Raw genomic sequence first — 23371 nt, 5'->3', positions numbered from 1 at the left:
GTCCGCCCTTCGAAGTTCCTGATCCATATATGGTCTATGGAATAACTGATAGGTCTGCTTAGGTGTGTGCTCTGTGATAATCCATTCTCCTCGAGGACGATGCCTTGCCTCTTTCGATAGATTGTCCACACCTTCATTGCGTTCCCTGTAAATATGAGTGCATGAGATGTGATCAAAATGTGTTTTGAGAAAAACAATATCATCCAAAATAGTTTTGAGAGTATATGCATGGCAAGTTGTTGAACCAATTTATGACTATTTTGGAATCTCCAAAAATTTGAATGTGTCTTCACCGTTTGAGGATTATAAAATGTAAAAGATGTCGGAGAGTAAGCAGCTCTGCAAAATTATTTGTACCCTCTCCCAACCCCATGCAAATGTGAAAGTAATGTGTGTCTGATAGATAAAGTATAATGCCTTCTCCACATCCCTGTACTTGTGCGGCCCCGTCAAAGTATGCCCAGGGGTGTGCTTTGTCAATCAGTTCCTGTGTGATGTTTTGAGTTCTAAAAACTTGTTCATCTGTCGGGATATCCCCATAGCTCGAACAAATTTTTGGTGGAATCAAAGACCAGATTATATTCTGGTCCCTAAAAATAATGTTATTGCGGCACATCCATATGTGCCAATTAACCAGAAGCGGAAGATTCCTAGATCTCGGCTCAGTTGCAGCTTCCCACCATCTTTCCCAGGCATTTGGGATATCGACCCCACTCCAGGAATGCTTGATACTTAGTGTGTGCCGGATTTGAGACTAGAGTATTTGGGAAGTGGGGCAAGTGAGGAATAAATGGTGATTTGATTCCTCCTCGGCATGGCATAAAACACACCAACTCGGGCCTGGGAAAGTCCATTTTTTGAGGTTTTCTCTTGTAGGTGTTTTATCCATTATGATGTTCCACATCAGTAATTTTGTGCGCGGAGGGGCTTTTAACTTCCAAAGATGGCTCCACCATCTCATCAGTTTTTCCGGCTTGTGCTCAGCATGTATGATATCATACCCTTGCTTGGAGGAGTAGTGCCCATTCTTAGTATATCCCCAGTTCAATTCATCCTCCTCTTCCCTTAGGCGCACATGGGATTCTGTTTAAGTCTGCAAGAAAAATCTCCATTGTCTTTTCCATTGATACGGGATGTTCCATGCCTCTCTTGTGTGCCATGCTTGTTGGAAGATGGTAGAGTTACGAGGGTCTCCGAGTTGTGAGATGAAATGGACACCATTGTGGTCTAGAAGTGTGATTAGTTCTTATGGGAGTTGGTAGGAATTTTCGTTGCCAATCCAAGGATCAATTCCGATCCAGACTGACTCACCATTCCCAATCCTCCATATAAGGCCCCTTTTAATGATGGGAAGGGTGTTGATTACTGCCTTCCAGATAATTAATATACCTTTCCTGTTCCATGTGGGTTGTCTTAGCCAGTCCAGTGCTGTGCTAGGCCAAATGTATTTGTGGATGACCACCTCCGACCAAAGGCTCTTGTGCTTTAGGAGGAGCCAGCCTAGTTTTGCAGCTAGAGCTTGTGTGAAAGTCGAGAGGTGCTTTAGACCCCAACCGCCCCATTTTTTGGGGGTCGTAATCCAACTCCATTTGACCCAAGCAAAAGGCTTTCCTTCTTTCTGTCCCTTCCACAGGAAATGGCTGCAGACTCGTTGGATCCTATGCAGAATCCCTAGGGGGATCCAGGCCAAGGACATCCAAAAGACTGGGGTTGCTTCTAGCACTGCTTTTATGAGCACCAGTCTTCCGGCTTTGGATAGTAAGCGATGACTCCAAATATTTAATCTTTTTTCCACCTTTGAGATCAGCCAGGTCCAATCTGCGATCTTGTAACTATCTGCTTTAATCTTGAATCCCAAGTACTTCATATCGTCCTCCAGAGCCAAGATTTGGTAGTGGAAATTTTGAAGAGCTAGTTGAGATTCTTGTTGAGTGAAATCAAAGAAGGATATAGTGGATTTTGCCCTATTTATTTCCATTCTTGTAGCAGCACTGAAAAGTTTTAATATCTTTGTGAGAGTGATGATGTCCTGAATTCCCCCATTAAGGAATATGAGTATATCATCAACAAAAAGTAGATGAGTTAAAAGGCATTGATCAGTGATCTTGAGGCCCCGGAGTCTCCCAGCTTGCTTCTCAGTTGCAATCAGTCTGCTCAGGCCTTCCATAACCAGAAGGAATAGTAGGGGGGATAAGGGGAAACCCTGCCTGATTCCCCGCTCCGCTTGAAAGGAATGGGAGGCTGACCCATTTATAAGGATTGCAAAAGAAACTGATGTAATACATCCCATAATCCATCTGATAAACTCCGGAGGGAAACCCAGGTGGGTGAGTATCATCCTTAAATATAACCAGCTAACCTTGTCAAAGGCCTTTGAGAGGTCGATTTTGAGCGCCACCCCTTTTAGATTCTTCAGCTTAATGGAGTGGAGGGCCTCTTGGGCAGAACCAATGGCTTCATGAATATGTCTATTTTGGAGGAAGGCGAATTTCTCCTGAGATATGTGTTCAGATAGGATCAGCTTGATGCGATTTGCTATAATCTTTGCAATAATTTTGTAGAGACAGTTGCAGAGGGATATAGGGCGAAAGTCATTGAAGGAGGTAGGGGAGTCTGTCTTGGGAATGAGGGAAATAAATGTGGAGTTTATGGGGGCATATATGCGGCATAGAGTTTGGCTTTCTTCCACCACTCCAAGCAGGTCTAGTCCAATGATATCAAAGAAAGCAATAAAGAATTCCACAGGCCAACCATCCGGTCCTGAACTTTTGTCCTTCTTGAACCACTTGAGAGTGCTTTCTAATTCCCCCATGGAGACAGGTTTTGTAAGGTCCTCCATCCCATCCAGTTCCACAAACCCAGGGAAATGGCCAACAATGTTAATGATTTCAGCAATAGAAGTGGCATGGGGGGCTTTGAAAAGCTGCTTGAAGTGAGAGATACCAAGAAGGGCAAGCTGAGAGTGAGTGTTGGCTATCTAGTCCTGGTCCGAGGGCATCTGCCAGATTGTATTGCTGGCTTTTCTTCCATTTGCGAATTTATGAAAGAATTTTGTGTTACCATCCCCCGCTTGGAGCCAGATTGCTCTGCTTCTGAGTCTCCACGATTCTTCCCGGTTAAGGAGGATCTTAGATCTCTGAGTCTCCAAATCAACCAGATGTAGCTTAGCTTCGGTGGATAAGTAACCAAGCCCACTATCATCCGTTAAGGAGGCCAACTGGGCTTCGATGTCTGCAAGGGATTGGTCATCCCTAGCTTTTTTCCTTTTTTTCCATTCAATAGTTAATCTCTTAAGTTGTTTCAGGTTGCTGCAGAAACCTGCAGCCTTCCTCTGGTCCCTAAAAGGGGGCTGGGCTTACCATAAATCCGTAACCAGCTTATTATATTCAAGGTCCTTTGACCAAGTAGAATTAAATTTGAAAGGTGCCATGGGTTTTCTGGAAGAGCCAGCCACTTCCAAGTAGATGGGAGAGTGATCCGAAATACCCCGTGAGCCCACCCATTGCCTGTAGATGGAGAGGGTATGGAGAAGGTCTTCTTGAATGAGATATTTGTCAAGCCTTCTACCAAGGGTAGCTTCTCCAGTCCGTTTGTTATGCCAAGTTGGCATCTTCTTATTCATGGGAACATCTATGAGCCCATATTGATCCAGGAGGGAGCTCAACTGATCAGAGAGAGGGTCTAGCTGCGAGTGATGCCCCCAGGATTCCTCATATGAATCACAATTATTATACAAAAAAAAATTCATTTAACTTGAGTTTTCCTGGAAACAGATTTGGAGGTTTCCCAACATGAAATTCCAAAAGAATATGTTGTCTTGAAGCCAAGTGTGCACCATATCATAATTAAAATCTAAAGTCTTTGGCACCCTTAAACCTGGCACTAGTCTGAGAATCCTATACCATACTAAGAGCATATTTGTGCTAAGAGAGTTCAACATGCATTTACGACCACATTTTTTCTTAAGGAGTGGTTCTGTGCCACATAACTTTGTTTGAAGGACAAATATCCATATCATAAAACAAAGGCAAGCTTGAAATTTTTGTTCTATCGCTAGAAGTATTGTTATGACGTTGTTCACAACTTTTAATTACTTTGTTGAAAGACTTCAAAATGGTGTAAAAGTGATTTAGTGGGTCAGAATGTTCAATGATGGGTATTATTGTGAGATTATTTGCCCAGCATACTCCTACTAAATTGAAAATGGTTTTTTTTTTCCCTGTTTATTGTTTGGGCCAAATATGGTAACAACAACACTAATGCATTAACTATGCTAAAATGTCACTTTCTTGTTAATTTGACCATGAATATCTCTTTTACAAAGCAATATTTCTTAGCTCTATTTACATTAATGGTTTGATAAGAACATTTCTACAATCTCTTCACTGAATTTCTTAAAGTTTTTACATTTATGCTTTTTGACAAAAAAAGGCTAACATTTTACCCTCGCTAAGTAAGGATTTTTTAAATAACCTTCTAGCTTGTTTGCTTTTTGTTCCATCTAAGCTTGGCAAAGTGTCATGAATTTACATTGAACAATGTAAGAATCTAGTCTTCTCCAGAGACAATCAAGCCAACTTTGTCATTTTGCAAATTACCTACCAGTTCTGAACATATTCTTTGAAATTTCTATGCTGAAGGTGTTGGATTTAGGTAAGTGATGCATAATGCACACCTACAGTTCTATTGTTCACCTATTAGACCAATGCAAATTATAGGCAAAATTGGAAGGGTTGGACATGACTGTTCCAACCATACTCTTATTGGCCTGCAATACATATATTCATAACACATACCTACAACATTGTTGTTCACCTATTCAACTAGTGCATATTGTAGGCAAACTGTTAAATGTTGGACTTCGCTATCTCAAGTTCACACACCAGCACTAAAGATGCAATGTATTGTGTGCATCCTTAGATATGTTTGAGATTGCAAGCTAATTGTTTAAATAAATGCATGTATAAAACTTCTATATTAGCAAAATGACCATCAATATTTTTTTCTAGCATTTTGGGTTGAATTCACAATAGTATGCTAAAAAGTGTCATTTCAATGTCTAGAAATTAGGAGATATAAATGTGAGATATATAGTCTACATATTTGGGTTATCTCCTTTCAAATCTGAGCTTTTTTAGGCAAAATGTTAATTGTTTATTCTTTGAACTTTGAAGAAATTCCTGAATGCACTTCGTAAAGCAGTGGTACCATAAATTGTGTTATTTCAAAGATTTGACTTCCATATTTTCACAAAATACAATGTCCTCAATAAATACTTATATGTATAGATACTTATGTTTAGGATTATATATGTGTTGGAGTGGTTCTTTGATGTTTTACTATAATCCTGATGCTGACAAGATTTCGCTGGCTTTTTTCATCAATTGTTCATAGAATATGCAAAAGATTTCATTGTCAAAATGTGTCAAAAATTACATCTCTCGTGATTTATTTTTAAATTGTTCATGACAAGAAAATCATGTTGCAGGAATGAGGTATCCTACAGTATATTTCAATTTGTGGATCTAGATTTCATTTTCATGTTGATTGTTTTTGCATGTATCTTATCTAGCGCCAAACACTGGTAATGGAGCAGATCTTGAGAAGTAGTAGTGGAGATAGACTATCAGAGGTTAATGTTACAATACCACTTCCACCTGGTACTAGAAATTTTTTAATGGTAAGTGACATAAAGAAGAGTTATTTAACCACAGGGTTGAAAGGGAAACCTCATGTCTTAGTTCTAAGTCATTTATTTGCGTTTTTTAGCTGTAAGTCATCTGTTTTTTAGCTTTACCAGATCAATTATTTCACTAATCCAATATGCATGGCTTGTATTTCTCACCCAATGTTAGTTACTTGACATGGTTGATATAACATTCACTTCTAGGGCACTTTTATTTTAAGTCAGAGATTTTAATGATTAAAAGGATGTTCATATTTTGATTGTTTTACTTGAGCTTGTTTTAAAAAGTTTTGTAAATTCCACGTGGATGTTATTTTTTCAGGGTGAGCTCTTTGCAGGTCAGATGAGTCCTAGAACATAGGTATACAATAAGCACATCTTTGGCCTTTGTTGTGTATCTGTTATTCTTTATATCATTGATGGAAGGTATTTGATGATGTAAAACAGAGGATGGGAAGGTCTTGCAAATTCTCTTGACAAAACAAAATAAAATGGAGTGGTAGAATCATGTTTTAAAGGGTGAGCCAAAAATCAGTACTTGAAAGGTAAAACTTGAGAATGGCAAGCTATCTGATCTGGATCTAGAGATACAATAGACCGTGGAAAAAAATGATGGTATTGATGAGTCTTCCAAGCAAATAAACTCTATTTCTTAGACTACTGCCCAAATTTCAATGATCTACAATGGCAATAGTGACTCTAGCGTTATTTGTATGAATAGCGACTTTGGCCATTGTCCTATTCGTTTCCTATGAATGATTTTTGATTTTCAAACTCCAACTAGTTTGTCGTTAAATTAATTAAAGCTTTGATGACAAACTTATAGTTTTCAAAGCTCTTTTCTAAATCTATTTTCTTGAGCAAATTTGTCTTTTTACTTTAGGTACTGTAGATTGCTACTTTGTGACATATGTTATGATATAATTGCCTCGATAAATAGACAGAAGCCTTGTACAACAATATTTTCTAAATCTAAAGAAACAATATTTCCAAATACAAAGTTTATTAATTAAGAACATCTTTTAGACTTCTTTGCTAAGTTATGATTATATTTCGGTAGGGGATTTTTTGTCCGCTAATATTGTGTTGTCTCTTTGGTTTTTGTCAGGTAACAATGGTTAATAACAAATGAGTTCTTGAGTAGGAGGCACACATCTTATTCTACTATCGACATGAAACTCCATGGTTTTCAGGCATAGCAACAAAAATGCAGATGTCAGTGGGATATCCAAAGTCCGTGTTGGATGAATTTAATACTAGTGATGATTTTGATTCCTTGTCAGATAAAGAATGTCACGAGTCAAATTCAAATAAACAAAAGTAATTCAAGAATGAAGGTGAAGCTATTGATTTCTGTCCAAGTCAATTTCTTTTATTTGTTGGTTGCTGTCATGTTTGGAGTGTGGACTTGTGAAATTCCAAATTGCATGTTAGTTATGGAAAAGGTATCGTTCACGGTTTCCTGAGATCCGTGTTACATTTGCACAAAAGTTTAGATATCATTCAGATATCTAAACACCAAACAACAACAACATTGAGATTTTTCTTTCACTCAACCTATAACATATTGCATATGTCTTCATCAATGTTCTTCTTCCATATGCTATCCACTTATGACATTTCCTTTGCAATATTTGGTGCATTTGCTAGTTATAAGTAATTTATAGATTATAAGTGTCTTTAGAGCTTCACTTCTAATCGAATATTCAATTGAACATATTGATTCTCTTATACATAATTATTTTTCCCTCCACCCACTTTTCATAATTTCCATAACCATTAGGTAGGGACTTGCAGCGTCGATGTTGCTTTGCTTGTTTAGTAAAATATTTCCGAGACTTTAATTTATTGAAAGTTGTAGAATTTACAATTTATGAAGTTTCAACCTTTGATTTTTAAAAGTCTAATTCTTTAAAGGGTGCTAGCTCAATGGAAGAGCACCTGCTTTACAAGCAAGAGGTTGGTGGTTCGATTCCATCGTGTCCTGACATCCATATGAAATAGCGACGATCAATTTTTGGTGACGGACTTTTTTGACCATCACCAATGAGTTTTGGTGACATTTTTAGACTCTCACCAAAATATGAAATGGTGACAGTCAACGAACCCCACCATATATACGCATCAATAGTGACGACTCTCAAAGCTCTGTAACCATAAATCGTTGTTGTTAATATGAAATGTTGACGGTCGATGTCCGTCATTATAATCATTATTCGCGACGGACCTTGAATGTCACCACAACACCTATACTTCTGGGAATGCGGCTTTTGGTGATGGTCAATGAACGTCACCATATATGTGCACCAATAGTGACGGTCATGAAAGATCCATTACAATAAATCGTTGTTGTTCATATGAAATGGTGATGGTCACTATCCGTCATTATAATCAATATTTGTGACGGACCTTGAATGTCACCATAACACCTATACTTTTGGTGACGCTACCTTTGGTGACGTTCAATTTTTGGTGACGAAGATTATGGTTCGTCACCATTTCATGAGAAATGGTGACGATCATTATCCATCATTATAAATCATTATTGGTGACGGATTTTGAATGTCACTACAACATCCATACTTTTGGCAACGCCACCTTTGGTGACATTCAGTTTTTGGTGACTGAGGCTATGGTTCGTCACCATTGCTCATATGAAATGGTGACGGTCGCTATCCGTCATTATAAATCATTATTGGTAACGGAATTTGAATGTCACTACAACACCTATACTTTTGGCGACGCCACCTTTGTGACGTTCAGTTTTTGGTGACGAAGTCTCTTTTGACTGTCACCAATGAGCTTATGGTGACATTTTTTGCTCCTCACCAATGTCCTTTTTTCTTGTAGTGGAAAGTCGAGATGGGTCCACATGGGAATCTTAGAGGTTTTTTGATAAAAAATAAAGAGGCACTCATTTTGGTAATTCATTCATCTTTGAGAAAATTTCTTTGGCATAGAACGCTTAAGCGGAAGCCAATTCTATAAGTTTTGTTTAGCGCACGAGTGTTTCTAAGCAGAAATATCAACTCTTGGTTTGGTGGACTTTGAGTGCAATCCCAAGGAGAGAGCTCTATCTATTCTGGTCCGTACCAACAATTGGGAGTGCGATCTTGTGGAGAGGCTCAACAACAACAACATAAGGATTGCGTAGTTCCTGGAGGAGGCAAGCTGGGAGGTTGAGGAGTGATGTGATTTTGGGGTTGAGATTTGAGGTGGAGTCCGGGGAGGTACTTTGTTGGAGATTGCAACTATTTTTGGAAATTTTCCAACACTTTGGAGGAGCATAAAATACACAATCTGTGGCAGGTTACATCTTCTCCTTGTGGAGGGCCAAGCATTTGGGGTCAATTTTGGAGCGTTAAAACTAGGACAAACCCTTTTTGGGTTTATTGAGGAGAGGCCAATATTAATTTGGTAGAATTTTCTAGAAATATTTGAGGGGTCAAACAGGGGTCCCAACTCAGCTAATAGCTAAAGGAGCTAGGGGATTTTGGGCCGAAATTTTGATGTCAACATTTGGCTAATTCCTTCGTGGGTTATTCTAGGTATTTGGTTGAGAGCCGAGGGTTAATTTCCTGGAATTTTCTGAGCGCTGGAGGATGCCTTAGCAATCTTTATACACAACGAGTAACACACTTTCTGGGCATTTCAACGTAGAGCCAAGGAGAAACAGTGACCACTCTAGGAGGAGATCGCATATTCATCACTTAGGCTTAGCTATATTTCCCAGGGCAAGCCTAGGTGCATACTCTTCCAGACACCTATTGTACTTCATGATTTATCAATGAAATGGCTCAACAATGCATTTTTTGGCTTTAAAATGGTGTTATGATGTTTGAGTAATTTTTTTTGTTTTTTCTATGTTTGCTTTGTTTATCATTGTGAATTTCCATCAGGAATATTACATTGGTATAAGAGCATGATATTGGCCAAGTTGTGGGTAACCAGTGAGATCATGGAAGATTCGGGCATGTAGGCATAGTGACTGGTGAAACCATGGACAAACCTATGGTCTAATGGAAATTCAGTATGTAGGAATTTTGGGGTGGAATTCGTTGGAACGATGAGAGTTTGACCCAGTTGAGGACAGTAATAGATTAGACCCATACTCATCCTTTCAGTAGAGACATTAGAGATACAACTACCCTCTACATTATGTGGGGTAAGTCAACAGACTGAGGACACTAGATCTCCTAGAAAGGAGCAAGTAAGATAGGGACAGTTAGAGGGTGAATCCAGTGGGTGCTTTTGCTGGTCGAGTCCTCGATTTAGACATCAAGATCCTGAGGAGGAGGTTAAGCATGATATTGAGGGTGCACATGATGGTGAGGAGCACATCGATATATCTGGTGGGGCGCAGCAGTCACCATTCTTAGAGACCTCTTTGATAGCCCTAGTTGACACCTTGGTGGAGAGGATAAAGCCTACACCCATAGATCCATCTATTGAGGAGGTGCCACGCATGGATGAGATGTTGACAATTGTTGAGGTATCCGGAGTTGTGACTGAGTTTAAAGGTGAGAGATGCCCATGACAGTTTCATCAATTCCAGGTCGGCCTTCTAGCATTGAGAGAGAAGGCCACGACAATACAAGAGGCACTTATGCAACAAAACGAGGAGTTGGAAGGCATGAGAACAGTTTGTGCCGAGTTAACATCTAAACTAACTCATGCTGGGGAAAGGTTAGATTCCCTAATGGTACAACTAGAGTGCACATTAGAGCATTAGATCAACCTTCTTTAGACATACATATATGGGGTTGGTAGCACTGTTAGGTTACCTTTTCCCATTGGAGAGAGGGAGATCGATCTACCTAGTCAGATTTTATGTGTTGACCAGGATGGTGAGTTGAGGCGACATGAGTTGTGCAGGGAGCATCACTCGTAGGATGAAGTGTTTGTTTTATGTGATAGAGTTCATGCATTTGATCCCTCCCTTGGGGTTGGATGGCGAGAGATTCTGAGCTGGTACACGGTGGAGGAGGCTAAACTCAGGGAGATGGTTGTAGTTCGAAGTGAATCTTAGTGGGAACTCCCAGACATTTAGGGTACCAGAGACCCAGGTTTGCCCTTAGAGGCAACATCAAAGTTCAGTTTGAAGAATCCCTTATGGGGTCGAAGAAACCTGTCTATCAATGGTCTTATCACGCACACACCCGAGAGTGAACCAGTTAGGAAGAAGTAGGGTTGAAATCAAGGGCCTGAATAATATAGGACTCCCTTCCACTAGCTTTCCAATCTTCTTCCTCCCAACGCTCCACAAGGATGATCTCCTTGATATTACTTTTAGTAGCTTCCAAATATGTGATTGACCTTGATAGGCTCTGACTAGAAAACCACTTTATTCCTAGCTTTTCAAAGGTTCCAAAAAGTGAAACCTTGAGATAGGCTCCAAGCTCTATTGACAATTGGATGCTTGAAGAGGTTCTAGGACCATAGCTCTAGATATTCTTTGAGACTATTCGTCGATCAGTCTTGAGCTCCAAAATGATTTTCTACTTGCGTCCATAGTTCTTCTTCCATCGGGAAAAAGTTCAGGAGATGATCTGTTGTATCTTCCTTGTTTATACAAAGAGGACACCACGATGGACTTCAAATCCTTTTCTTCAGATTCTATCTTAAGTAAGGAGTTTGTCATGACCGACTAGCCAAGGGAAAAAGGATACTCTGGTCTAGAAACCTAAGTGCCATATTCTCTTCCAAGGAGGATCTTGATCAGGATCCTCGCTGGTTGAAAGAATGGAATACGCTTCCTTTACAGAAAACATACCACTGGATAGATGTCTCCACCAGATTTTATCTGGATCTTCACTTGATAATATACGTCATTATTGGATAATATTAGTTAGCTTGTCCAATGGCAGGGGTGGATCTTGATCGGGCCAATGATTCTTATGTCTTCCATTCTCTCCATTTGGAAGGAGGATTGGACGCTATTAAAAAATATTTAACATACAACGCCCCCAATTGAGTGGAAAAGGTCTGGACGTTCCTCATATTTTCACACTGATCCAACTTGGGATGTTGCATCCATGATTCCTCCTAAAATTTGGCCTTATGACCATTCTGTATCTCCTAGAATTTGTTCTTCTGAATTAAGTGTCTGCTTTCTTTGGCCAGAGACCAAATAGAGGATCCAATGGGAAAGATCTTAGGGTCTGGCAGAGGGTCTCGGGTATAGTTCTGACCACACTTGTGTGACTACAATTTTTTCCACATTTCTTATCCTCCTTGAATCCTCTGCACAAAATCTTAGCACCTAAATCTTTGGATAAAGTCTCCAGATCTGTCAACCCTAAACCCCCATGAGTTTTAGGCTTGCAAAGCTTGTTCTAGCCAACCAGTGACCATTTTCTGCCAATCTAAGTGCCTAACCAAACGAACTTGCAAAATTTTGTAGCTAGATCTTTGTAGACACGCTTTGGGGCAGGGAGAATCGAGAGTTGGTAAACAGGGAGAGATTGTAAAAGTAACTTCAAAAGAGTGAGTCTACCAGTCGAGTTTAGAGTCCTGAAGGTCCAACTTGAGAGTTTGTGATCCATGCATTCCAAAATATTTTTCCAGTAGGATTTTCTCTGAGAATTTGGGACCAAGGGGATCCCTAAATAGGTGCTAGTCAATGAGCCAATTCGATAACCCATGGACCTTGCCAAGTGATTTTGAACTGTTGGGTGAGTATTAGAGAAGAAGATGTCATATTTCCCCATTGACAACTGTTCCTGAAGCTTGTTGAAAAAAATCCAGGATAGAAAGAAGTTGATGGGCTTCTTGTAAAGTACGATTACCAAAGAACATGTTATCATCCACAAATTACTAATGTGAAATAGGAGGGGATTCTAGGGAGATTCTTAGACCATGAATGAGGCCTCGCACGAAGGTTGATTTAATTAATCTCTCCAAGCCTTCTGTTGCAATAATGTATAAGAAATGGGAGAGGGATCCCTTTGCCTCAAACCCCACGACCCCCTGAAAGGATGAGAGGGAGAACCATTGAAGAGAACATAGTATAAGTGGTTTTCTATCATATATTTCACCCAAGTGATCCAAGAGAGAGAAAAAACAAAAGCTTCAAGAACAGAAAGGAGATAATTCAAACTCATACGATCATAAGCTTTAGACATGTCTAGTTTGATGAGCATCCCTAGATACTTAGAAGATTTTAGTGAGTGCACCATTTCATGAGATGTAATGATGTTGCCCATGATCTATCTGCATTTAAAAAACCCTATTTTCTTGTGGTTGATGATATGTTTCATTAAGGGTTTGAGTTGATGAACCTGTTATCACTCAGGTTGGAGTAAGGGATACGGCCGAGGTAACCACAAACCAACTTTGGATTGCAGGTTCTAGCCCACCTGCAATCAGAGAGGGCTCTTTCTTTGGGATTTAGCTTTGTTGAAAATGATCTTAGGCTAGCTATTGAGTTCAGGGGTTTTTTTGTTCTGATTTTGATGGGAAAATTGATGTTTCAGGTAGAGAGGCAGAGCATAGTCTGAAAATTTCAAACCATTGGGTGTGGAGTCGAGGAGGAGGACTGCTAGTGTGTTTTCTTGGTCACCATAGGGAAAATGGAGCAAGATAGCTGCGCATGAAACAATGTTTCAGGTTCAAATGATGGAAAGAATGATAAGTAACGAGAGGCAGTTAAGAATCTCTCAATCAGCTTAACAGTTACAGAGCTCTACCTAGGGGCAGTGAAGAATCCCTAGATAATTGGCAAAACATAGGTGAATCGGGGTAAATATGAGCCAGAAGGAATTCATATTCATGACCAATTCATTCAGAGGAAAACATAGAGAAACAACAGAAATTGAGCATAGAGTGTATTTAAACAAATTCTAAGCTATTCTTTCTTTCTGCTATTTAGATAGTGGTGAACAGTAAAACAGAGGTAAGATGCACTTATTGTTTCAGGCTGCAGCACAAGAATTCCATCTTCATATCTTCAAAACATTCATTTACAACAGGCAGTTTGCTCTCCAAGCTTTCAGTAATCTTTGGTTATAGAAAAAACTCAGGTATACAATGCGAGTCTCTAGTGAAAATTCTCAATTGACCAACGCTTGAAACAATGTAGAGAGCGGTATATATAGGGAAAAACTCTCTACAACTGCTTTTATTACAACTTGACCTAATCAGGTCCTAAAGAATAATTAATTTGACCTAATCCTATCAAAAATAAATGCGTGAAAATATCTCGGGCTGCGCTGAGGGCTGCCGTATAAAAACTGAGTAAATGATGTTGTCCTCGGTGGCTTGGTGCAGTGTTTTCTGAAATAAATGTGTATGGGTTTCTGCTTCTTTGCTGTCTGCCTGCATTGAAAGCTTTAACTGTGATTTGAGGGCAAGGATGGGCTTATGCCTCTTGACTTGACTTTCTGGGGGGCTCATCAATGTTCAGGTGCTTCGAGCCCCTAAAAAATCTTGGTTGATACTCTTTGGCTCTTCTTCTCCATCTGATACTCTTTGACAAATGAATTGGGTCGCTTTTCTCCTTTGCTGTGGGTCTAATCACAAATTAATGGCCGTTGTTCGGCCTCTGTTTCCTTTAGAACTGTCTTCTGCTCCTTTCGACAAGCTTCGCGAAGAAAAATGGGTCATTCGGCGCCTTTCGGGCTTGCTGGGGGCTGCGGGATGAAAAGATTCCCTAAAGATTCCCCACTCTAGGCGCAAATCGCGCATCAAAAACTGCCTTAGAAACTGATTCCGGGGCTCCGGAGTGCGATTTTCGCCCTTCGCGCTAAAATTGCTGATGACGTCAGCATGACGGACTTTGTACGGCGGATGATGTCAGCGATGACGTCAGCATGATGACGTGGCAGGATGACGTCAGCACAGTGATGTCATCACGTACGGAGGTGACGTGGCAGTACGGCAAGGGACACGGTGGCAGGACACGTGGTAGGGTGACTTGACGGTACAGTGGCAGGAGGCCACACAGGCGGATGATGCGGCAGGTGACGTGGGGCTTACGTCACAGGGGGAGGGCGGTAAGTGGTTTTTGGGCGCACCGCCTTTGGACAGAGGTGGTTTCGGGGGAGGGGGCTCCGCCACAGCCCAGGAGGTGACACGTGGCGGGAGTACGGCGGCAATACCACCCATCTCCCGAATGCTAACCTTCGGGCGCGTTGGGGGACAGGAAGGCCCGCCCACTGTAGATCTGTGGGGCGGGCGATCAGACGGCCGACGGGAGGGACGAGGCGACGGAGGGATAAGGGGCGGGAATATACATGGAATATTCCAATTTTAATATGGCGCGGTGGGGGGCGGGGAACTTTGGTTTATGTGGGTTATGGGGGTTAAACACGGGCGGGTTAATATATTTACGTTCGGGACTTTAGCATAAGGGGTAAAACATGGGTTTTTGAGGGTTTATGAGCAGAGTTTTAACGATTTATGCACAAAAACTTAGGATAAGAGCAGAAATGTGGGTTTTTGAGGGTTTTAGGGCTAGGGGAGAGGTTGTTAGCATGACCAGGTGTCATCTAACTCCTGCTATGACCGGATGGGTTAAAAACAGCCCCAGATGGACCATTTTTTCCTTGACTTTAGAAGAAATATGGCTATATTGCCAGGGAGGGGATATTTACATGGGGGAGTTTTATATACATAGTTTTAGTAAGGGAAAGGGAAAAATGATAGGGAGTTATATACTAGAGTTAGTAGTTAATGTGGAGATGATAAGCAGGCGCTAAGGTAAGGGACCTTAGGCTGTTTTTTGGGGAAAGTGACTCATAAATGAGAAACAAAGAATCCTTGAGTGAAGCAGATCTTCACCAAGAAAAATGACATGGAGAATGATGAAACTAAGAGGAATCAAGCAGATCTTGACCTCTTTGGGGAAATTAGTAAGTGACTTGGGGAATTAGAAGAAGGGGGAGTTAGTGATGTCCAGCTTGAGATCCTCCAGATGAAAACTACCTGATAACTGTGATCTGAAAAGATAAAACACTTTGTAACACAAAATTGATCATAAATCATCATTCTGCAACTTCACAGCTACCTACCCAGCCTACTCACCTAACATTTTTTCTTCTTTTGATTTGGGTGCACTTAGACTTGCAGACCCAGCTTTACAATTTTTCTTTTGAATGTTTCCTATCTAAATCTACACTTATTTCTGTCAGGGCCCAGATTAAGCAGTTGGGTCCCTTTGATTCTCTACCTATCTACAAATCTTCCAAGATTAAACTGTTTGGACAGATACATTCTCTATATTCTAAAACAGGAAATTGAAACCTAGGGAGACCAAGATTAGACTGTTTGGACCTCCCTTTAAAAACTCTTCAAAACTGGAACAACTCATCAAAATTGGAAAACAGCGGTGCTATTTGGACTAAGCACACTTCATGGTGTCCTGTGGAAATATGGAACACTGCAGCCTGCAAAGTATGACATATTTGGCATGTAAAAATGTCAATCATGAAAAATGAAACCCTGTTGCAATAGGAGGCTAACAGTGGCACCATTTGGGGATGGCTTTTCCTTGTGAAAAGCCAAGAAAAGCAGGTCAGACTGCCTTGATCTTCTATGGTTGTTGTAGACTGGGAACATTTTTTCTGGCTGCTAAAAATGTAACTTTGAACTATGAACAACCTCCTCCTCAACTGAATTACTGTGAACTGTGCAGCATCGCCTGCTTTCTTCTGCATGCTTGATAATTATGTACAATGCTGTTGGAGCACTGCCTTTTAAATCATGGGTCTAAACTGATGTATTTGCCTTGTTTCTTGCTTTGGGCAAGTATGCTGATATGAACTGAAAATACTCCTCTGTTTCGATACTTTTGACTGCACACAGTTTTTCTCTACCACGAATTGCTTGTAGTGTGATATTTCTCTTCTTCCTGTTTTGCTGAAATTGGTGTAGAGACAGAGTTTTTAGAACTGGACTACTTGCATCGGCTGTATCTTTACAATTTACTGCTGCTCCTTAAACAATCGGCCTGTTTATAAATAAAAAACAGAGTGCTGATATATACAAATAAGACTGTACAAAGATATATACAGGGCTGCATTGTTTTCTTTAAAAGGGATCATGGTAATGTTTCAGCATACGGCCATTGACAGGGCCTTCTTCAGCAGAACTATCCTCTACAGATTTGAGAAAGTATGTGTTATTTCCTTGAACAGCAGAAACAACAAATGGACCTCTCCATAAAAAATCAAACTTTGCATGTTTTCCCTTGTCTTCTCTTCTTGAGTCCCATCTTAGAACTTTGTCACCAACATTGAAATCCTCAGCCTTAGCTCTTTTATCAAACATCTTTTTGAGCTTTTCTTGCAAAATTTGAGCTCTGTCATAAACTTGTTCTCTGGTTTGCTGAAGATGAATGGTCTGATTGATTCTTCTTTGAATGTCATTTGGTTCAGCCTGAATCTCTTGTAACAACTTGATAGTAGGAATGCCCAGGGATGAAGGAAATCTGGCCTCCATGCCATATACTAGCTCATAAGGACTCATCCCAATGGATCTCTTGCTCGAGAGTCTGTCTGCCCATAGGGCGTTCACCAGCTTTTTGTGCCAGTTCTTCTTGTTTTCTTCCAGCACTTTCTTTATGATGTTGATGAGGCTTTTGTTAGATGATTCGGCCAAGCCATTGCCTTGAGGGTAATAGGCTGTAGAGTGGCCCAAGGTAATATGAAATCTGTGGCAGAAATTGATCATTTTTTTGGACTTAAAGGCAGCGGCATTGTCAGTGATGATTTTCTCAGGGCAGCCAAATCTAGAAAGGATATTGCACTCAAGGAATTGGATAATGATGGTGTCATTGGCTTGTCTGCAGGGAATGGCTTCAACCCACTTGGTGAAATAGTCAGTGGCTGTTAGGATCCATTTGTGCTGGCCTGAGGAAGAGGGATGGATTTCTCCAATGAAGTCAAGACCCCATTGTTGAAAAGGTTGTTCGATTGAGATGGGTTTCAAGGGCAGAGGTAACAGCTTTCTCTTGCCCTAAAAAATTTGGCATTTGTGACATGACATGGCAAACTTCTTTACATCTGCAAAAAGAGAGGGCCAATAGAAACCAGCCCTTAAAATTTTATCAGCGGTGGACTTCCAGTATAGATGTCCTCCACAATCACCTGCATGGAATTCTTTCATGACATTGTTAGTTTCATTCATGGTTAAACAATTAAGCAATATACCTTCATGATTTCTCCAAAATAATGCACCATCTATAACACAAAACTTTAAAGCCTTCATTTTCAAAAATCTTTTCTTGCCCCTGGACAATCATGGGGGAGCACACAGGTTTAACAATACAAAGCAAATATCAGTGTACCAAGCGCATTGCAGAAATATTTCACTGATTTGAGGAGTCGCCAGCTCCAATTCCTTGTCCAGTTGGTTAATGTCTAAGGCTTGAAAATTTGTTTCGGACATCAGTTTGGCTAAACCTTGTCCCTTTATCAGCTTGGTTGGTTTTATTTCTATGTCATACTCAAGGATGCTTGCAATCCACTTGCCTCTTTTGCCTTCTAATCCTTTTTGTGTCAATATGTCTTTTACAGCAGCGTGTGGGACATAGACAATCACATGTGAATATAAAATGTACACTCTGAAATCCTTGATGGCCTTAACAAGTGCGTAGGCCTGTTTTTCCATGATTGGGTACTTCAAAGGGGCGTCTCTTAAGGCTCGGCTGAAAAAAGCGATTGGCTTTTCAGCTCCTTGTTCATCCTTTTGCAAAAGGACATCGGCTATTGTGTGATCAGATGCAAACGAAAATATGATAAAATCTTTTTCAAACTGCGGGCTGGTGAGTACAGGGGTTTGGGTTAATGCAGCTTTGATACTTTCAAATGCTTGCTTGGTTTCCAGGGACCATCTTACCTTGGCATCCTTCTTTAACATGTTGCTTAACAATCTTATCAGTTCAGCTCGATTCGGAATAAATCTTCTTAAGAAGTTAATCTTTCCAAGGAATGCTTGTAGCTCTTTTATGTTTCTTGGATATGGGATTTGGAGGATGGCTTGGATCCTTTCAGGGTCAATTCTGATCCCATCTTTTGATATGATATGGCCAAGTAACTTGCCTTCTTCAAGGCCAAAGAGAGAATTTTTGGGATTCAAGGAAATGCCATATTTCCTACATGTCATGAATAGCCTGAGGTGCTTGAGGTGTTCTTCATCAGATTTTGAGAATGGGGTTAAGTCATCAAGGTAAACAACTAGGAAATTGTGTATTTCTTTAGCGAATGCAATATCCATTTCTCGTTGAAAAGTTGCACCAGCGTTTTTAAGACTGAATGGTATCTTTACATACTTGAATGTTCCCTAGGGTGTGGTAAAAGCTGTTTTGTCTTGGTCGTCCGGGTGAACAAGTATTTGGTTGAAACCTGAAAAACCATCTAGCAAAGAGATTCTAGATGACCCCACTACTCTCTGCAAGATGTGGTCCATTTTAGGCAAAGGGTAATGGTCTTTTAGGGAGACTTGGTTTAAATTTCTGAGATCTACACAAAGTCTGATTTCACCTGTCTTTTTTCTTGTAGGAACAAGATTGGATACCCATTCAGAAAATCTGATGGTTGCTATGATGCCTGCTTCAAACATCCTCTTTACTTCCTTCTCAATCGGTGGAAGAAGCATAGGGTTAATTCTTCTAAGTTTCTGTTTGAAGGGTTTCTGGTTCGGTTTTAAGGGGATTGTGTGTTGGATCACCGATGTGTCATAGGATTTCAAATCCTCATAGCTCCAAGTAAATACATTTTGGAACTCTTTGAACAAATCAATGTACTTGGGCTTTTGATCGGGTGGCAAATTTTTGGCCAGTTTGATTATTTTGGGATTCTCTGCTGTCCCAATGTTGTGTTCCTCTATATCAGTGTTAATGGGTTGCAATTTTGGCTTTTTGGGCACATCATTGGCGTCAAACATGTCTTCTAGTGGGGTTAATCCAGCAGGCAGAAAGTTATCCTTTAAGTGAATGATTTCTGCCTCTGTTTTGGAAATTTCTTCCAAGTGCATTTGTTTCAGCTGTTCTATATTTTCTTTATCAAAAACAGTCGGGTTTAGGATTTGCTTGGCTGTTGCAGCTGTTATAGCTTGCTAATCTTCATTTGTTTGCTGTTCCGAATCTGTCATAGCATCCAAGTCAATGTTGATATTTGAAAACTCATGCTCAAGAGCGAGGAAATTATTAATCTGGGTATCATTTTCGAACACTTGCCAATCCTTAACGTTATTTGGGACAGCGGGCCTATGTTTTATTTCAGCTGTGAAGTGATGGTTTGGGTCAAAAGGAAGCTTGCATGTACTAGCAAAGGTGGCTAGGTTGTGTGCATGAATGTTATGTTCTCTTGAAATTTTGGCCAGCTTGAATTCAGTGAATGCATTGAGTATATTAGTGGCAGCAGTCCTATAGGCTCTCATTCTGTTGTCATTGGTTACAAAATTACCTTTCATCTGTTGTATGATTAAATCAAAGTCTCCTAAAATAGACACTTTTGCAGCTCCTAGAGCTTTGAGCAGTTTAAGGCCTAGCAGCAGAGCCTCATATTCTACCATGTTATTTGTGCATTTAAAATTCAGTCTATAGGCATGACCTTCTGCATGGTTGTTATATGTATTGTGAATCCAGACACCTGCCCCTGCTCCTAACTTGTTAACAGAGCCATCAAACTCTAAATACCATGTGATTTCTTGCTCAAGGTTAGCACTAAGAGTTTGAGTCATTATAGGATTGGGCAGATTTAAAGTTTCTGTTTGGGGAAGTTTTTCTAACATGCTGGTTGTGTTAACTGTTGTGACGGTTTCACTAGTGTGTGCAACTGATTCTTCATTGATGTGTGCTTGTTGTTCTAGAGCCAATGGCTCATTCTTGGTTGGAGAATTTGTGTCGTCATTAAACAAAATAAAGGAATCCATATCAGAATGGATTGAGTAAATGGGAAAATTTTCTGGCTTGCTCTCACTACTTACCACATATTTCATGAGCGTTTCTTTATACAGTCTCTTTGGTTGCCCAAAGACTGAAATGGTGGCATATGAGAGGTCTAGTTGAAGGGATCCTTGAAGCTTTGCTCCCCATCATCTTGATAGGAGCATACCGTATTTTGGTGGAATGTCGGCAACCACTACATCCATGAGGATGGTCTTATTTGGATATTGAACTAAGGAGACACACAAGTCTTTGATGAGGCCTAAACATTTCACTTGACTTGAGTCAAATGAGTACAAGTCTTTGTAAGGTCTTGTAATGTCAAGGTTCAGTTTTTCCATAACTGCTTTGGGCATTAGATTGTGCGATGCCTCTGAGTCAAACATAGCATTGTGCAAAACTTTGTCATGTATATGCAAACTGACATAAAAGGGTGGGACAGGTCCGTGTGTTGACTTTCCATTGACTTCTGGGCCAAACAGCAGTTCAGGGGAATCATCCAAAACATTTACATCGTCCTTGTTTTCTGGAATTTGAAGTGACCTTTGAATTTGTTCCCTATATACATCGTGTTTGGCAAGTTCTGAGAGGGGAATGGATATTTTCAACTTAGCTATTTCTGCCTCTAAATTAAATGGCTTTTCCAATGGAGTCTTGTTGTTGATAAAGGCAATTTTTTCCTTTTCATTTAAATTATCTGCGATTTGCTCTTGTTTATCAGCGTTATGAGGACTGATAGCTTGCGGTTTTTTAGTTTCAGGAAAGTTTTTTGGAACACTGTTCGAGCTTTCTTTCGAGGGAGAAGGTGGCAAAGGCTGATCTTTGGAAGGCTGTATTTCTGTTATGTCTTCTACAGTCACTTGATGCGGGTTTGGAACATTTGTATCAGCTGGTTCTATTATGACAACCTTGCCTTTGGTCTTGTTGCGCTGTTTGCCATCCTTTGTTTTACTAGGTTCTGAAATGTCAATGGTCCTAGTTCTCAGCTTATATTGTTTGTGTACTTCATACACAGCAGTATCGTAACCTTGTTTAAAATCAAAAGACTCACCAGATTTAGTTTGAAACTGATTGTAATCGAGTTCATTTTGGTCTTCTTGGGACAGGACAGTTGGGTGCTCACCCTTTAGATCCATCAGGTTCATGTGAGTGTCCCCTATGGGTTCACTAGAAGTAGATCCTTCAACATAGTTATCTTGAAAAGGGGGTCTTATGTCATGGTCTTGGTTAGACCTACCAGCATTTGTGTTCTGCGTTTTCCTAAAATTTGGATTCCTTATGGTATTGGACTGTTGTCCTTCCCATGATGCTTTTCTCTCAACATTTTCTACTCTTTCTCCTAGCCTTTGTAGGCCATTGATAATAGCATCAAGCTTTTGATCAAAGGCTGAGCGTTCTTCCTTAAAGGTGGTTCTTCTTTCCATTCTAGCTCTGTTTCTCTTGGCAATTAAGTTAGCTTCTACGGTCACAGCAACATTTTGTGCGTCTGCAAGGGTCTGAGGAGCTCTTTCTTTTAACTGGTATGCCATATCAGGGTCAAAACCATCCGGAAATTTGTACAAGGCCAGGTCAGGTGGAGGCCTTAAGTTCTGTGGTATTGCATTGTAAACATTATTGAATCTTGCACAGTACTCCAAAATAGTCTCTTGAGGACCTCTTTTAATTGTATCATATTCAGCTAGTATGTGCAAGGGATCTTTCTTTTTCTCCCATCTGTTGGTAAAGGATTGGTACAGCTCATCTGGGGTGGTTATGGAGTTAGCAGCAAGTGATCTGAACCAGGTTCTTACATCACCTGTTAAGCTCTGAACAAAAATTCTCATTCTTACGCTATCGTCATCTATTTCGTAGTTTTCAAAATAGTCCTGCATCTTTTTGGTATGCTGAATGGCAGTAAAAGGGCCAGTACTATCAAAATATGTGATTTTAGATTGGTACTCTTGAGGTAAAGCCCCAACATTAGCAGGTAATTGCAGGGGTGCATATCTATTAGCCATATTGGCAGGGATAAGTGGAACAACGGGGATAAATGGAACAACTGGAGTAACGGGGATCACAGGAGTTACTGGAACGCTGAAAACAACAGTAGTGGTAGTATGTGCAGTGAATGAAGGTGTGGAAGGAGGAGTTCGAGGTGTAGATGATGAACTAGGGGAAACAGGGGCCGAGCGAAACAAAACCTTGACAGGAGTCGGAATACAGCTAGGGTAAGCTATTTCAGGAGTGTTATCAGTGAAATTTTTCTGTCTTTCTTGCTTCCTAAGGATTTTCGAGATTATGTTAGGGTTTTCAAAAACAGCTGGAGGGTCGGGATCTGGATTTGACCTTGTATATCGTGGATTCTTCTTGGGAGCCAGCTTCCGAATTGTTTTTTGGGTATTTTTATGGGAATATTTTTGTAATTAACAAGGGACAGATCAGATTTTGGAATGGCTGTGTATATCTTAACACTAGCATGAAGATTGATTGAAGCAGCTTTTATTTACTTCTGCTAATGTAAAACAGAAACAGTTTCAAAGGCTTCCTGGCTGACCTTCAGGCTTCATCTGTAGTTTTAAGAAATATACAGCAATTAGAAAATCGACCTTTTTACAGGGGATCTTTCCAACCTTTGTGAAATTAACTGAGGATGTTCCCCAGTGGAGTCGCCATTATGTTATCACTCAGGTTGTCCCCAGGTTGGAGTAAGGGATACGGCCGAGGTAACCACAAACCAACTTTGGATTGCAGGTTCTAGCCCACCTACAATCAGAGAGGGCTCTCTCTTTGGGATTTAGCTTTGTTGAAAATGATCTTAG

The sequence above is a fragment of the Pinus tabuliformis genome, chromosome 3_2, assembly GCF_031772625.1.
Source record: "Pinus tabuliformis cultivar Carrire ecotype Pingquan chromosome 3_2, CPIR1, whole genome shotgun sequence".
NCBI classification, from domain to species: domain Eukaryota; kingdom Viridiplantae; phylum Streptophyta; class Pinopsida; order Pinales; family Pinaceae; genus Pinus; species Pinus tabuliformis.
The sequence above is the reverse complement of the archived record's forward strand: the minus strand, read 5'-3'. Positions refer to the sequence as shown.